Source organism: Eutrema salsugineum, unplaced genomic scaffold, assembly GCF_000478725.1.
Source record: "Eutrema salsugineum unplaced genomic scaffold, Eutsalg1_0 scaffold_1, whole genome shotgun sequence".
Lineage (NCBI taxonomy): Eukaryota > Viridiplantae > Streptophyta > Magnoliopsida > Brassicales > Brassicaceae > Eutrema > Eutrema salsugineum.
In genome coordinates, this window is record NW_006256909.1 from 17,340,491 (window position 1) to 17,347,576 (window position 7,086).

The 7,086-nt window shown below is 33.5% G+C and overlaps 1 non-coding gene across 1 annotated transcript; it reads right to left on the bottom strand.

Annotated features, from left to right (window-relative positions):
• Positions 1–6,526: 6,526 nt before the first annotated feature.
• On the bottom strand, positions 6,527–6,634 carry LOC112082557. The gene has a single exon (XR_002897225.1). It is a non-coding gene; the product is annotated as a small nucleolar RNA R71 (small nucleolar RNA).
• Between the last annotated feature and the right edge of the window lie 452 nt (positions 6,635–7,086).

Consider the following 7,086-nt stretch of genomic DNA (forward strand, 5'->3'; position numbering starts at 1 on the left):
CAGAACAAGAGATTGCCGATGCCACACTCGTTTTAGCCGAGAAATGCCATGCAACGCAGGCCGAGCCAAAAGACGACCTAGAAATGACCAACAAAGGTAATTTCCCTCGACCAAGTGTATATTATAAGACTAATGCACGTGTAATTCTAGCAGGCGAACGTACAGAATTGGAGTTGCTTCACAACACACCAAGTGGACGCGATAACGAGCTAACCGAGGCTGTGCGACTAGCCATACAAGAAGCAACGGTCATAGAGCTTAAGGAACATGAAGATCAAGATTCTCCAGGCCTAGAAGACGCCTCAAGCGACCCAAGCCATAGCAGGCCAAGGCAGGACACTTCAATCAACGCCGAGGCCGCACACGACACCAAACGAGCCGCGCCACCCCAAGGTAAGTGTTTCAATTATTTTATTGTGCTTGCAGGAGGAATCAACATCGCCAGCGACTAAGTGTCAGAGTTAAACGACTCAAGTCATGTAGTTTAAGTCTTTTATTTCAAACTTTCCATTTCTGTAATAAATGAAACGATGAGCTTTGTTTCTTAGACTAGGTTTGTTTTTCTTTGAGTTTTATTTACTTAATCCTGTCGTTTTGAGTCCAGAGTCGAACCCTAGAAGGCTCAAGCTGACAAACCAGTTTATAAGGTTCCTTTGCAGCATTGTAGTCCGCAGACTTTTTCCCCATATCAATAAAATATCGAACTTTCTTCAAAGTTTACCCGAGAAGCGATTTCTCTTTGTTCTTGGTTTATTTGTGCAATTCAAGCAAGCTTTGAGCCTTCACCGTATCAGAGACTCACCATCCCTCTGTGTTGTGAATTCACTCCGCCATCACACCGCCTGCGTGTCAGATCATTCCATCATCGATCATTAACCGAGCTAAGGAGAGGGCGACCGCCTGTCTTAGTTCCCATCCGTATCTGCAGTGTGAGAGCCACCACTGGTTCTTACATCAGTATTGATTTTTTTTTTTGGTCCAATGCTCACTATTGATCTATTAACAACTTTACGTGTAAGAGTAATTTTAAATTAATTCCGATTGACGTTTGCATTTCAGTGCTGACAACTACTATTAAGCTTTTCTCATTACCTTTGGAGTTGAGTGTAAAATTTTATATTCTGTTGCCTATGTTTTAATGTTTGTGGATTATAATCAATGTAGCAGTTGAGCTTATAATCTTATGAATCAGTGAATTGGGAGAATAATTATTTTTTATTTTATTGAAGATAGTTAAGGTACCAAAAAAAAAAAACAGAGATAATATTAGCTAAACTTCGAAGTTTCTCCTTCCACGTTTATTCTTATGTGCCTACAATATTCAAAGCATATTATGTAGTTAACTTCAAACATATTAGTTAAAAAAATCAATGTATTAATGGAATATTGATAGCTTACCCACGGAGATGTATCTAGGTAGCGGATTTCTGTCTTAACGAAGCCGCATTCTATACATTTCAAACCTATCTCCAGATCTAGATGGAGATCGTGTTTTCCGTTCTTGCAACGTTCCTTTGGATCACCAGTCGATTTTTCTTCATCAAGCTGCAGATATTACATATTGATATGAACATCCAATAATACAGAAATCATCAATAAAACGGAATAATTTAAAGTTTAAATTACCTCAGAAGGAACCTCGATGGCTTTCGCAGTTGATTTGCTCAGGAAGTCATTCATCTCTTCCCACATATTATTTTGCTCCATCTCTGATTCAGAAATTGGAGGAGGTGATGGTGTTTCTTCCACACCTCATGTTCAATGGTGGTGGATTAATATTTAGTAATCCATTTTCATCATAACATTTTTCTTGGTGGTTCTCCATTTTTGTCTAATCTCTTATCAGGCGTTTAGAGTTGCAGAGTAAATTTTATAAGTATTTTTATAATAGAAGCTACCTCATATTTTATATAGGATAGGGTAGTTATAAAATATTCAATGTCACCACATTTCTATGTTTTCTTGGGAATACTGTTTCAACCAACCTGTTTGACTTTTTTCACTTTCGCTTTTGATAAATGGACATAATATTTACACAAGTCTTCTTCGTCCAATTCACATAACTTGTCTCATACAAAAATGTTTAAAAATTTGGATTTTCCTCTTTACAGTTTGATTTAAACCGCAATATATGGTAACATAATATTGTGCTCCGATAATTTGGAAGTAATATTCTTATGAAGCAATTATTTCTAAATTGAATTATCTAACCATATATTCTGGATTTTTAAAAATATAATATGAAAGATATTGATATATTGTTGTTACTTTCTATAACGAGATGCATATTGCAATCTTTCACTTATTCGTATATTCGTGTATGCCCTATTTAATCCATCTATATTTTCACATCATACTTTTGTGAACTGCAACTTCATTTGTTACACTGAAAAAAAATTCTCAAGATTCTCCATTTCTACTGCTATGAACAGGATAGGTAAGCCTTCTGCGTCCAACTTTATTCTATTAAGAATCCTTGGTATAGAACTATAGAGACTTAACCTTTATAACTTCTTATCGTACATTATTTGTTTCCTTTTAACTGTTTTAACAAGTTCTTATGATTGTTTTCAGAAATTATTCAATTTCATCTACCAAGAACAAATTCTCCAAAGTGAAATAAGGTGGACAAACTAATAAGAAATACAAAATTTATTGCTTGGATGGAGTGTAACAAGATATACCCAACTGCCAGATTCCTGTTCTACACTGAATTATCTCATCAATTTGTCTGGAATGCCACATTGCATGAGTGGAGACCACGGGTGAAGGGTTCAGGAAATCCAACTATTCTTCAACAGTATTCAATTTATGATGGGAAAATTTTTATTTGGGTTTTCTTGTTGAATATCATTAGAGGTCTTCGCAGTTATGAAGATATCCGAACTGTTAATGGTGTTTTATATGACACCTTCAGAGAAGCTTGCTATGCAATGTGCTTATTCCCGGTCAATTAGATTTATATGTCTTTCTTAATATTAGTTTTAAAATTGCATGCTGAATCTTTATTTCAATAAGTTACTTTCATTTTGTTGTTTTTCATCGTCTTAATTTTTTAAATTACTTTTTATGTTGAATATATGAAATAGTAAGGTAAATCATCTACTAAATACTACATTTTCCATCGTTACATATTACATAATTAATACAACAGTCAACCAATTAACATTTCATTAAATATACCGTAACTTATAATTTATAATTTAGTTAATAAACTGTTATAATTGTAAGTTTAATGTATTGTTGATGCGGATTAATCGTAACTTAGTTGTTAATAAGATAAAATATATCTCAAATTTTGGAAATCTCTAATAAAATTGATCAATTTTTTAAATTTCAAATTTAAATGAAATACATAATATAGAAAAATGCGATTTATTGTTATTTTATATAATTGCTGCGATGAGAAATAATAAATCTACATTCCTGATAATTTGGAAAATCGTAATATTTTCAAATTAAAAAATACCAATTAAAAGGTTTTTATGTCTTACACAATATTGGATCTCATTCGATGTAAATAACAATTTCCTACATAAGCAATGACAGTTTTTCCTAAAAATTCCAGTGAATAATAAAAAATCAACAATAGCAAAAACTTATGGAAAACGGTATACATTTCTCATTATCTACTGATCAAAATTACTTGTATTTCTACTCTATCCAGATTTTGGTATAAAGTACTAACAGTATACTTCATGTCGAAAGTGATCATTCACAAGTAATATAATTATAATAACTCTGTGGCGACACAATGAATATAACAACTTTTTCTGATGTGATTCTCGATAGATGCACAAGAAATATTATGTAGGAAAAAGTGTATTTTTATTTCATGTAAACATATTTTTTGTACGTCTGTCTGAGGATCACATCAGAAGAATAGTTGTAGTATGGGTTGTGTTTGAGTAAGTAATTGTTTGTTTGGTTAGTTGATCAAAATTCTCTTATGGGGTGTATATATAGAATTCTTAGAGAGTGACTCCTCATTTTTCTTCGCTCTGTTTTATATTCCCCAAAAGTTGTTTATAATTACAACATATTAAATAACATTTGACTTATTTATCACCATTTCCAAATGAATCTACATTTCGAAATAAATGAATACATCTTCGCATAGAATCTATAAAATATGTTCATATATGTCACATTTCGATGAATAACTTACGATTTACAAACATAAAATTAATGTATGTATTCATAATTACATGTATTCTTCATCTACACTTTTTTTATTATACATACCTAATTATAATTACTTAATCAGTTATACATCACTTATTGTTTATATTTACATCAAAAAAAGTATAGCCAATTGTAAGACACAATCCAATTCTTGAACTAATAATATACCATTCGGCTCAAATGTAGTAACACTGTACCCACACACACTGTCAATTATCAATTTTATAAAATTCAACCCAATAAACTTAACAATATACCCAATACAATTAAAATTTATAAAAACATTCAAGCCCGCACATGCGTGCGGGCCAGTATCCTAGTACATATTTGTGTAGTGATTTGCTTATGTGTCGTGTTAGTTTCACAGCCTTTCGCTTACGTGTCAGCTCCAGAATCAGTTTCTACTATAAAAAGATCGTTTAACCCCATTTTGCAATTACATGTCATTTTTTTATTGGTTATTATCTGATGATGTATAAAAAAAACTTAAAACAAACTGGTCTAAATTATTGTGGTTTGGTACTTAATTCTGTAATCTATCAAAGCGTTTTAAAATTTTATAAAACCAAACTTTATAAAAAAAATTAACAAACACATTTAAAAAAAACACAAAAAGTTTTAAAAAAAAAACCACAAAAAGGAATCTATATCTCTTAGTAATTACCATTTTTTATGTTTCCAAAATTTAGAAAAAATTTAACAAAAATGTTAAAAAAAAAATGGAATCTATTTAAAAAGTAATGAAAATGTCGTTTCGAAAAAAAAAACCAAAATTTAACAAAGAATCTAACAAAAAAATAATATATATATATATATATATAACTAATGGAATGTCGTTTTTTTTAAAAAACAATATCTCTAACTAATGGAATATCGCTAATGTTTATAAGGTTTCCGATTTTTTATGATTTAGTATAAATATCAACTACTTTTCTCTAATTCTTTCAAAACTTTTAAATTTGCCTTTAATCTTACTGCATGATTCTTTGCTGGCCACTTAGAAGCCGATCTGATATGATATGTTGCGAAAGTTTTCATTGATTGTCTGAACTAGGGTGAAACGAGCAATTCTTCTATAGGAGTGGAAATCTACCTGTATTTGAGTTGTGAATGTTGATGAGTCTTGTTCTGCTATTGCATCTTCTCCCTTCCAGGATCAGAGTGGAAACCTACTGATCAAGGTTGCAAGAGATAGTTGTTTAGCGCTGCGAAAGTAGGCTATTCATACTTCCGTGCCTCGAGTTCTAGAACATATGTAGTTGATTACCTTTATCACTTGTTTAAAATCGACATAGCCTAGTCCATGAACCCCTGCGAATTCCCCTTGAGCTCCAACGTTTGTCTTTTCATTGCTTACAACCTTCAATTCTATTTGCTTTTCAATCGCTATTTACTTGCCTTCATTCGCTTTTGTTTAATCGATTCTACTTGCTTTACTTGCTTTCGTTTTTACTTGCTTTTACTTGCTTAGCTTTCTAGTTTAGAATTAGTGACAACCAAAAACCCAAAACCAAAACCAAAACCTTTTTAGTTCTAATCTGATTGAAGCGTTGCAGTGAATTCGTACTGAAACAACTAAGTCTCTGTGGATCGATACCCTAAGTACTACAACGCACATCTGTGCACTTGCAGACATTTAGGGGTTATAAATTTAAAACCTGAAGCTTAGTCAAATGAAAACAACCAACCCCGCGTTTACAAACCCGCATCAAGTTTTTGGCGCCGTTGCCGGGGACTTTGATTTGTTTCGTTGCGAATCCCAGCTTAAATCCATTAGAACACTTCTTTACTTTTACTTTTCCTTTTGAATTTTTCAGGTTTCTCTGCAATGAGAGACCGGGAACATGTTCCCGGAATTCTTGGTGATCCACCAAATCGTGTGGATGGTGATCCAAGCGATGATGGCCTGACTGATGACGAGTTTGAAGAACCGATTTATGATGACAATGAGCTAATCGGATCGGTCAAACACAAAAATGATGATGAACTGATTGGAAGTTTCGATTCACTCGAGAAGTTCATGGGAGATCGAAGAGCTATTCAACCAGCCTTACCAGAGGATGGCAAAACCAAAATTAAGGTACCCCATATCCATTTAGTTCAACAAAATCAATTCTCTGGTTATTCATTCGAAAACCCGATAGACCATATCGAGACGTTCGAAGAATTATGTGCAACCATTACAGCAAATGGGGATTACCACAAGTGTAGTCTTTTCCCATTCTCTCTTAGAGATAATGCCAGCAAATGGCTAAAATCTTTGCCACCTGCTTCACTAAAAAACGTGGGCAGCGTGTAGAACTGCTTTCCTAAATCGTTTTTACACTAGAAATCGTTCAAATCTCTTAAGAAAGAAGATAAGAACTTATAAACAAAAAGAAGATGAAGATCTTTTAGATACTTGGGAAAGATTTAGGGAATACCAAAGAGATTGTCCACACCATGGATATACCGAGGAATACCTGCTGGGTATCTTCTATCGCGGTATAACTCCAGAGTTACGACACTCTTTCGACATAGCAAGTAATGGAGATTTGACATCTAGATTTGTAGAAGATGCTCACGTTTCATTAAAAATTTAGGAAACAGCATCCGAAATCAAGTAACCTTTGGTAATTCTGCACTTCCTGAGAAGAAAGAAGAAATTTCGGAAGTTATAAAGTGTCTCCGTCACATAATGAGTCATCTTGGATTGCAACAACCAAATAGGGTACACAATACGTGTAACTTTGATGGCTGGGACAACCCAATGGATTCTTATGGTCAAGGGATGGTGAACACTGCAGAAGTCTATCAAATTCAATATTTTCCATTCATTTCTGATCACCGCGGGTCCATTCATCCGGACCGCGGCCAAACAAGGTTTCACCGCGGTCGTGGCTGTTCTGACTGTGGCCAAGA